At 42.3% G+C, this 11,270-nt stretch overlaps 1 protein-coding gene across 3 annotated transcripts in view; it reads left to right on the top strand.

Moving 5' to 3' along the window:
• The first annotated feature begins 5,966 nt into the window (after nucleotides 1-5,966).
• The window catches only part of KLHL31 (kelch like family member 31), a 16,979-nt gene continuing 11,675 nt past the window's right edge, over nucleotides 5,967-11,270 (top strand). Inside the window, exons 1-3 of one of the 3 annotated variants that reach the window (XM_032299711.1) lie at nucleotides 5,967-6,229; nucleotides 7,444-7,537; nucleotides 7,673-7,825. The gene's annotated coding sequence lies outside the window, so the exon portion shown is untranslated. The remainder of the gene's footprint in view (nucleotides 6,230-7,443; nucleotides 7,538-7,672; nucleotides 7,826-11,270) is intronic. The other 2 variants (XM_032299712.1, XM_032299710.1) reach the window with 2 other exon arrangements.

Below are 11,270 nucleotides of genomic sequence, written 5' to 3'. Positions count from 1 at the left end.
CACGCCTGTAATTCCAGCACTTTGGGAGGCTGAGGTGGGTGGATCACCTGAGGGCAGGAGTTCGAGACCAGCCTGGCCAACGTAGTAAAACTACGTCTCTACTAAAAATATAAAAAATTAGCCAGGTGTGTTGGGTGTGGTTGTGGGTGCCTGTAATCCCAGCTACTCAGGGAAGCTGAGGCAGAAGAATTGCTTGAACCTGGGAGGCAGAGGTTACAGTAAGCCAAGACCATGCCACTGCACTCCAGCCTGAGCAACAAGAGCAAAATTTCAACTCAAAAAAAAAAAAAAAGAAGGAAAGGCAGTATTCCTGTCTATTGTCAGAAAATTATTGGAATCCAGACTTTCCTATCTCTACTCTTCCCACTTGTTTGGGGAGTCACTAACAACAACTTTTTTAGACAAAGATTACTTCTGCCACATAAAAGATGAGAAATGGCACTTGTTGTCCCATGTGACTGATCCCTGAGCCAGCCATTCTTAGTGAACACTGACGGATAAATTAATATTGATATAACCCACATGTCAGCTGAGGTCTCCCATAAAATTGGGTTGACCTTTCTAAGTCACAGCCATGGGAGACCTCTGTGCCCTTGCCAGAATTTCAGAGAATTTCCCGGGTCATAGGCTTATGTCTGTCACCTCTAACTCCAAGTTACTGCTCTGCTGAACTCCCCCTCACAGCCCAGCCACAGCTCTCCCCTCATGTCTGCTCTGTGACAACTGGGGTGACTTCTCATTCATTCGCAATCAACACACCGCTCAGACATTTATTTATAGCAGACTTTACTGAAACTTTTGTGCTATGGAGAGCACTTGCTGCAACAAAATGCAAACAGCTGAAAATGAATCACTAGGCACCTTTATGGGCAGGCCCTTCAACCACACAGCTATCAGCAATTCCTTTTTTTCCCACACACTACAGCTTCCTGTGATGTAGCTCAGCCCTGTCTTCTACAAGACTCCTACCGTCTCCATGCTTCTCTGTTTTCCAGGCTGTCTCTTCTCAGCTTCTCTCCCTCAGATCCCCTGCAGCTTATTATGCAGAGCAGCTGAGCTCCTGATCTAGCCAACTGAGCAACCCAGGAGGAGAGAATCCTTTGAAAGGGTTCTGGGCAGCTCACAGAACCTCCATTGTATGATCAGAGAACCAGGCCAGAAAAAGGGAGAGAGCAAAAGAAAGAGAAAGCTCTACAGCCAGGGTCAAGGCCAACAACTCCAGACACCAACAGCTTCCCCCATGTCATAGTTTCATGTCCTGAAGCCTCCTGCTCTGGACCCAATGATGCCGCCACTGCCCCACTGCCAGTGCTGTTCCTGCAAACCAGTGCTGCTAATACTGCTCAGCCCATGCAACCACCACTGCCAAAACATCTTCTTCTCTGCCTGCTTCTTTGCATCTCAAGCTCCCAGTTTCTAGTCTGGATGCAGGCATCTCATCAGCCAAGCCTATGTCTTGTGCCCGTTCTTGCCATAGCTGCAAAGGAGCCTGGAAAATGAAGCATCTGGTTTTTGGCTTCTGTGGTGAAAGGAAGACTCTGCTTTCTGTCTGACCTCACACAGTGGGAAAATCCACAACCACAGGAAAGGGATTTTGATGTGGGGCAGCTGAAAGTCAAACCCATTTGCTTCACCTTTCCACTGTCTACTTGACTCCTGGCCTTTCTGGCTCCTTGAGGACTTTGTACAACCAAAGACTTGATATAGTCATTGCTAAAAGGTCATCTTCTCAAGTCTCATCTTCTAAGAACCTAAATCTTGGACAATTTTTTTCTTTTAACCTGTCTTTTCTTTTGCCTGAAATGAAATTGCCTATTTCATTAACCCTAATTTTAGAAATAAGAAGATCCATGCCCAAAGTAAATGAAACTGTTCTCAGGTGTCCAGGGTGATAAGTCATTTATTTTCTAGCTATGATTTAAGAGCAACTTTCAGACAACTTCTGTCCCTAAAATTCAGTTTTTATTTTGAACCATTTCTGATGTATCCTGAGACTGTAACAGAGAGAGCAGTCACAAGAGGAACGCTATGGATTCCCAAAGGTTGAGTCTTCCTTCCAAGTTTTCTTTACACCTGCACCATTCACACACCTGTGCTATTCACACACCTGCACTGTTCATACACCTGCACCATTCACACACATGCACTGTCCATACACCTGTGCAATTCACACACCTGCACTGTTCATACACCTGCATCATTCACACACATGCACTATCTATACCCCTGCACCATTCACACACAGGCACTGTCTATACCCCTGCACCATTCACACACATGCACTGTCCGTACACCTGCACCATTCACACACATGCACTATCTATACCCCTGCACCATTCACACACATGCACTATCTATACCCCTGCACCATTCACACACATGCACTATCTATACCCCTGCACCATTCACACACATGCACTGTCTATACACCTGCACCATTCACACACATGCACTGTCCATACACCTGCACCATTCACACACTGCACTGTCCATACACCTGCACCATTCACACACATGCACTGTCCATACACCTGCACCATTCACACACATGCACTGTCCGTACACCTGCACCATTCACACACATGCACTGTCTGTACACCTGCACCATTCACACACATGCGCTGTCCGTACACCTGCACCATTCACACACATGCGCTGTCCATACCCCTGCACCATTCACACACATGCACTGTCCATACCCCTGCACCATTCACACACATGCACTGTCCGTACACCTGCACTCTCCAGTATTAGCCAGGTGTGGCTACTGAGTGCTTGTAATAGGGAATATCCAAGTTTCAGCACTTGAAATATGCTAAAAAATGTAAAAGCCAAACCAAATTTTGAAGATGTAATACTTACTCTGAATGTAAAATATCTCATTACTAATTTTTATATTAATTACATGTTAGCATATGTAATTAATATAGTAATATAGATATATTGACTTCAACAAAATATTTTATTAAAATAAATGTCATCTGTTTCTTTTTACTTCTTAACTGTCATTTAAAATTACATATGTGGCTTGCATCACGTTTATATTACACTACTCTACACACTGAAATGCACCTATACATTTCAGTCAGTATGTAGCCCTGAAGAATCCATACCACAAAACAAGAAGACGTCTCTGAGACCAAACAGGCACTGTTATACTTTTTGAATTATCTTGCATGAACAAAATTAATCTATTCATCATTCACTTAGCAATGTTCTAGATTAAGTAATTAATTGATTAACCATTATTGAGAATCTACTATGTGCCATACACTGTGTTGGAGAATGGGACAACTGTGAACAAATCAGACCCAGCCCCTGCCTTTGTGTAAAGTCAAGTAGTTAAGAGAGCACACTTGGGAGCCTGACAACTTGGGTCCAAATTCTGACTCCATCCCTTACCAGCCATGTGATCTGGAACAAGTTAAAACAGCCTAGTTTTCTTATATGTAAAACAGGAATTTTATCTGGCTAAGATGCTGCAAGAAATAAATTAGTAAAAGGCAAATAGAGGCGAACTATGTTAGTCAGCTAGTGCTGTATAACTGAGCAGCTTGCATCACGCTGCAAGTTATACAAACAAGTTGTAAAAGCAATATGTAAGTTATAAAACAACATGCATTTATTATCCCACTGATTCTTTGGATTAGGGATCAAGGCAGAGCTTCCCTAGGTCCTCTGCTTTAGGCTCTCTCACAAGGCTGCAATCAAGATGTTAGCCAGGGCTGGGGCCTCATCTGAAGGCTTAACTGGGGAAGGATTGACTTCCAGGTTCACTAAATGATGATTGTCAGGATTCCTGTCTTTTGGGATATTGAACTGAAGTCTTCAGTTTCTAACTGGCTGTTCCTTGCTTGGGCATCTCCAACCTGGCACTTGGCTTAATCAAAGCCAACAACAGAGAAAGTCTCCCTGCCTTCATGGAGCTTACATTTGAGCTGGCTGTATGGCAGAGGGTAGCGGGAGGTTGGTGGAAGAGAGACAGGCACTAGCAATGGAAACAAATAATTGCTTAATCTAAATTCCATTAAGGTTACATCCCCAAATTACAGAGTGTTCATTCTAAAATGCCAATCTCATCATGGCCCTCTTTTTTTTTTTTTTTTACTAACTATGCTCTAATTGGTAGACTCATTGCTTTAAAGATAAAGACGGAATTTCTTAATATCCACTATAACCTACTGTTCCATGCTGTGTTTCCAGTGCATCTACCATAGCAGTAGTTGAATGCTTACATAGAGTAGCTACTCTGAAAATGATTTTTAAAATGTCTTCGATTTTCCATTTTTTTGCCTTTTATTTTTCCACTTGTGTTCATATCTTTACATTAAATGATATTTTATTGAAAGGAGCATCTTAGTGATATTCCAGTAAAACTGGAATTAATAGTCTTGAACTCTTGAAGATGATAGTATTGGTACCAACATCTTCTTGAAGGCCCTGTCCATCATTATATCATCATTATCATAAATACCGATGTAAAGCTGACTTTTGTTACCATAAAAACAGGATTAAAGCCTGAGGCAGAAAGATCAGTTGAGACCAGGAATTAATTTGATTCCAGCTTCGGCAACATAGTGAGACCCTGTCTCTACCAGAAAAAAAGATGAAATGTTCTGGCCCTTTACCCGAGTCAAGAACATGGGAATAAGTAGAATTGCTTAGAAGCGAACCATAATATAAGCTTCTTTAATTTGCTTCTGGTAGATTCTGTGCTGGAGATGTATGGGTGGAAGCAAAGAATTTTTTTTAAAAAATCAAAATAATTCTTCCTATTAATAAGTTGGTGGGAATTCCAACAGAAGCAGTCACTAGACAGATGCTATCCAGTGAGTTGAGAGTCTCAGGAGAACTGGAGGCTGGTACATGTAGAATCAAAGAGCCTTAGAGCTGGAAAGACATCACAGATGATGCAGTGCAAGCCCCCGGCCACAGAGTCTTTTCAATGTCACACCAATCCTGCAGCTTCTTTTACTTCCACCCTTCTAATTATAGAGAACTGGCTCTTTTACAGGGCTGCCATTTTCATCATTAGAACCCAGCTGTTATTTGCACTCTTATTTATTTTAAGGTATTTCCCAGGAATTGCTGCACATTAAAATTTTTAACATTTTAGGCGACAGAAATTTTCATTGAATCCTCTTGCTGTGCAACAGCCCCCACACACTTGCTCTCAGGAGTCTCACCCATCTTAGAAGTCCTTTCTGTCATACTTCTCTTCAGATGTCTCCAACATGCACCGCCTCTGAAATTTTTTTGTTCCAGCCATCTTCAGGAGGATGAACAGTAAGTTCTCAGAGTGCCAAGATGGCAAAGCGATGCCTAACACATCGTCTGACCAATGAAGAATAATTAGAACATTATTCCATGATCTATTTTTCTATTATTGTAGCTTAATATCATGCTAACTTTGTAAGCAACCATTTCACACTCTTGGGTGCCCATTGAAAGTTTGTAGTCAGTTATAATCTTTGAATTTTTGTTTCACATGAAGTGTTGCCAAAGCAGATATTTCCCAACCTGCGTCTGTGCTAGAGTGTGTGTTAACCTCAGACCTCTCTGTGATTACTGGAAAATCGCTGGATGTAAACCTTACTTTATTAAACTATAAAACGACCCTAATAATGTTAGAACCACATGTGAGGTGCTTTAGGAAGTACCATGTCTGGTAGACATGTGCTTCTCCTGTAAAGAACAGGCTATTTATGACCACTATCTTCTCAAAAGACCGTAGGTGACCAGGCTAATTACCTTTCTAAAAGCTAATTTTTAATTCACAGCCTTCCCTTCTTTTTACTCTACTGGAATCCCTGCTTCCAACAATTAAACACCCGTCGAGTTAATTTTCTTTCCTCTCCACAGGTTGACTGAGCTCTTGACTTTCTTTTTCCTTTTTTAGAACAGCTGGTCAGGTCAAGAAACCCAACCCCTCTCCACCAACCGGAGCCCCGCCCCCTGCCCCCACTGGCCGGGGAGTGGAAGGCCAAAGACGGAGAGGAGGGCGCTCGCTGCTGCTCCCCGCCAAAGCGCAGGCTCGGCCTGTCTTGTCCAGTGGGACTGCAAAGGGTCACTCTAAAACTTGCTGCAGCCGGGTCTTGTTAGGTGGCTGCTGGTGGCTCCCCACCGGATTTTCCTTCTCCCTCTCTCTGTCTTCACAGATCCGTTCCCAAAAGGAGTCTCCTGCTAAAACCTCATCATCTCAAGTTGAGCTGCCACTTCACCCAGGAGGGTAAGGACCTGGGACCATTAGTCGCCAATTCCTGCCTTCTAGATCCTGGGGTGTGTGTGGATGTGCGGGTGGGAGAGGGTGGGCTGAGTGTTTGCGGTTGTAGAGCAATTTTACTGAAGTGAGTCTACAGCTGGGTCAGGTGGTTCGTGTCCCTAATCTGAAGTTGGGAGGCAAAAAACATTTTTTTGAAATCTGAGAAATATAATGTGTTAGGAGAATGTCACAATAACAGAAATGCATGAGAGTGATGCCCTACAAACGTAAAACCACCTGTAATTTCTAACAAAAATTCTCAGTCTCTAAAGCTTAAGATATATTTTTCTTTCACTACTTTATAGAGAAGGAGAGAAAATTCTTAGGCTTTGTTCACAAAGTTTAGAATTCTACCTTTATTTTTATCAAAAATCTTTAAAATATTTGGTACTGATCAGTTTGGATAAAATGTTACCATTTTATCTAAATTCGAGGCACAAAAATCAGGCATCTCTGAATTCCCAGAAATATAACCTACTGACAAAATAGAAATATCCTTCCTGCAAAAAAACTCAAATTTGTTATTTGGCTAAAAAATAGATTTTTGTCTTAAATGTGCACATATCATTATGCTGACATACATTTTATATTAAAAATCATGTTGGAAGTACACGGTAAAGTGGAAACCTCTCCCCACCCCCAAAGTTGGACTTAAAATGGCAAGTGACAGAAGCCAGGAGGGTTTCTATTCCTGGAGGTTAGGGCTGATGAGCGCCGACAGATGCAGTGATAGGAATGTGTCCAGGACAGCGAGCAGGAGCAGCTGATTCACCCCTTTGGCAAAAAGACATTCTGGGAACCCAGTTCATACTGGCATGAGAGTGACAGTGACACTTTAGCACACATGGCTTTTCAGCTTGCCCTGTTGTAGACTCTCCCAGGAAGCATGGGTGCAGGGCAATGGGAAGGAAAATGACCTTAAATGTGAAGTAATAACTTTTCTGTAACCAGTTTTGGGAGCCTTCATCTGGGATCTGTTTGGGGCTGGGAAGAATTTAAGTGCAATACTTCCACATGGACTTGCCGACTTAACTGACAAGGGTCCAATTATGTACCTTTGCTTAGAGGCATTATTCTCATTCTCCGGTGGTTCTGGATCTATTTTGGGTATGGACCTCATGAAAACGCTGAGCCCACTGTGTGGAAAGTACACATAAACACATGCACGCTATATGTTTCAGACTATTCCACAGGACTCATGGACTCACCTAATACCTAACCCAGATCAGGAATGTCAGGTACAAGTCAGGTCACCCAGCTACGTTTGAATTTCAGGTAAGCCACAAATCATCTTTTAGTATAAGTATATCCCCAACACTGCCTGGGACATACTTATACTAAAATATGATTCATAGTGTATCTGAAATTCAAATGTAACTTGACATCTTGTATTTTATTTGCTAAATCTAGCAGTTCAGACCCAGATACATAGATGCCATGTGAAGAAACCCTGTCTCAGTCTGTTCATCCCTATCTGATAATGAGTAGATTCTAGAGATATGGAAGGTCATATTAAAGGGAGAATTGGTGTAGAAACAGATTTTGACAATTCTGACAGCAAAAGTAAGCTGTATATTCATAATTCTCTGCAGTATTATACAAGAAAAAGTAATGGTTCTCCTTGTTTGACAAATGATTAAGCTGAAATCCTAAAAGGTTGGATGTTCTGCCACAGGTCTAACAAGTGGTTAGAGCAGAATGAATACCAAAACCCAATTTTCAGTTCTGTGATGATCAAAAAGGCATCAGTCTTAAAACTCAATTTGTAACCCCCTCTCCTTCCAACACACAAAATAGTAGGAAAAACAAACAGCCATTTTACTAAAGCTTTCAACAAAACACAAACAAAAACTTTTGTACTGTGTCTTTGTGTCCTATATCCAGCCATAGAGAACAGAATTATAGTTAACTTTGTGCATAGAGTCTGTATACTTTATAGGTAAAAGCTAGGCACAGCCTATAGCTAAGTTGAACCACATGAAATTCAAAATATTTGCTTTTAATTTCATATTCAATCTAATACTTCTAAAAGAAGTGCTTTATTATCTGATCAACAAATTTATGCAAGCCCCCCTTGGCCCCATTTATTTGGCTTCCCTAACCTATTGGATTTTCACGTTCTTACTACCCTTAATAGAATAAAGAAATCCACAGGATCGATGTGTCCCCAAACAAATTTATTTTACTTTCAAAAAGGTAACTCTTTTATTCCAATATTTGGAACCAGAAAGAACCATTTCATGTTCTCTATATAAAAAACTTTAATTTTATAAACATGAGCTGTAGCTTGCACTGTCTCGATCTTCTCGTGTTAGAAAAAGATAACTTTTAACCTGCTACAGTCTTTATCCCACCCTGGATTTAAAGAAGACAATATAGGGGGCCAGGATTTCCGTGGGTTTGAATTTTTCCTCCAGTACACACTGCATGCTTACTTATGTGATCTTGGACAAGTTTTTTTTTCCTCTTTCTGATTCTTCTTCATTTGTAAAATGAACGTAATATAACCTACCTTTTAGGATATCTGTAATATTTAAATTTAAAAAATAAAATTATGTAAAAGTACTTAACCCAGGGTTCAGCACACAATTTACCCTCAATTAACAAATGCTATGTTATTTTAGGTGGAAATGGAGCTATCCATTTACATTAAATGCATAATACAGATTCCTGCTTGGTGATGTATATTTAGGAATTACTATACTTAAATTTGGCAAATACAAAAGATGATGAAAAATGTGATGATTTTCGTAATTCTGCCCAGCTGCTTATCAGGTGTTGAATACATGGCACTAGAAATGGCCCAAGAGCCAGGATCTGCAGCAGGCATGGGAGGGGAGTGTGGAATTGCGTCTCTGTTACCCTTCTGCCCAGTTTCTAAAGGGCAGGTCTTCCAGGGTAGTCAAGAGGCTGCTCTAGGTGACAGCAGATGGAGCAGAGGGAGGGAGGCTGTGGAGTTCATAGCCAGGGAAGGGGAATTCTCTGGGCTTCCTCCACAGAATGAAAGGACAGCTCTAGTAGCAGAGGGACCGTCTATAACCCTTTGCATCCTGTGCAAAGTCTCTTCTTTGACCCAAAAGGGAAGGGACTGGCAGTGCCCCCAAATAGCTGTTCATCTCATTACACAACCTCAGCTGCTGTGGCTAAACCTGCTCTTCCTTCCAGAATTCCTACTATGGTAGGAACTCTGTGAAAAGTGCAAGCCACCAACAGTCCCAGCGGAAGCGTGTGAAGTTCTTCCTCCCTTTGATCCCAAAAGGCAATGTGTTAGACGCCCCCACTAGGTAGCCAAGCAGAACCAAGCCTACTGTGGTTTAGGAAAAATGGAGAAACAGCCTTCCCACTCTCCCAGCCACAGGCAGCTTAGCAAAGATGCATGCCGTGCCATGCAGACCATAACCCGAGCCAGAGCCCTCCCTAGGGTATAGTAGTCACATCCTGGCTGATGGCCCTGACTACCAAGTTTGGGGACGCCCTGAGCAGCTGACAATAAGACATTCACTCTGTTAAAAAGAAAAAAGAGAGAGAGAGTTTGTTTGTTTTTCTTTTAAAAAGAGTAAGTAAAATCCTCCTCCAACTTTACAAAGCTAAAATACAAATAGAATAAAAAAGAATGGAATGCTTTCAAAATGTGTTGCTCAGCATCTAAGTTATACTCTATATATGAACACATATTATTGTAATTATTGCAACTCATTATTGTAACACCTCTTCCTCACTGCCACATTTTGACCGCCATTGTGACCATGATTGACGATGGCCAAGGAGTGCACAGTGAACATTTGTATCATTGTGGAAAAACGCAGTGAGAGTTCCTGTGTGAATTGCTCTGACTACATGTTCACATGTGACCTGGTTACTGGGTAATACGTTGTTTAAAATACACAGTTTTTCTCTAGTCATCTTCTCTTTGCCCACACTGTAAACCTCGAAGCCCAGCACTATCACCAAATTAGTAAATGGAAGTGAATTAAATTCTTCCATGTTCCTTTCCTGCACATACATATTACTTTGCCAGCCCTGTGTGACTTCTTTCCTTGGAGATTGCCCTTGCTCTTCACTTAAACATGACTGTGGAAAAGTCCTGGCTGGTCAAGTGGCATGCTGTGTGTTTGGGTGGATCTGTGTTTCTGTGCACCCAGTCTGACGTGCCTTGTGTCAGTACTCCCCATAAAGGCTCCAATGTGAGGGGCCTGGAGAGTTCGTTGAAGTCTTCCCTGTATGTCCCATGAGGACATAGCCTCTGGGTTCCGATCCCCCGTGAAGATGGAGCTAGTCTTTTCTGTAACAGGGCCTGGAGCACAAGATGCAGCTTAGTGATTCTTTTTGTTTGTTTGTTTCTGAGACAGAGTCTCACTCTGTCACCCAGGCTGGAGGGCAGTGGCACAATCTCAGCTCAATGCAACCTCTACCTCCCAGGTTCAAGTGATTCTTCTTCCTCCTGAGTAGCTGGGACTACAAGCACATGCCACCATGCCTGGCTAATTTTTGTATTTTTAGCAGAAACAGGGTTTCACCATAATGGCCAGGCTGATCTCAAACTCCTAACCTCATGATCCGCCCGCCTCAGCCACCCAGCTTATTGATTCTTACTGGCCTACAGTCCTCCTTAAGTTGAGAAAAGCAGTGGCTTTGGGAGATGCAGGAGCAGGGCCACAGGCGGAGCATTTATTAGGACACAGGAACAAATGAACAACTCTGCAGCCCTAAAGTCAACATCGGAGCTTTGCTCAGCTTCAAAGCAATGACCCTGATCCTCAGGTTCCGCTGAAGGGTTTGCGCAGTGTCCTTATTGGAGGAGCATGGCACAGATTGAGAACACTTGGGCAGGTGAATAGACAGCCTTACCTATGAGTTGCAGACCCAGCAATGAGATATCATGGTAGCTCTAAAGAAAGACTGAATTTACGAGCATGTCTAGGAAAATTTGGCCCCAAGAAAGTTGTTTGCAGGCTTTGATTTTAACAGTTCCTCCCTCCCTCCCTCCCTCCCTCCCTCCCTCCCTTCC

The sequence above is a fragment of the Sapajus apella genome, unplaced genomic scaffold (genome assembly GCF_009761245.1).
Source record: "Sapajus apella isolate SASKATOON/1434 unplaced genomic scaffold, GSC_monkey_1.0 scaffold41, whole genome shotgun sequence".
NCBI classification, from domain to species: domain Eukaryota; kingdom Metazoa; phylum Chordata; class Mammalia; order Primates; family Cebidae; genus Sapajus; species Sapajus apella.
Note: the sequence above shows the minus strand (reverse complement) of the source record. Positions and strands in the feature narration are given on the sequence as shown.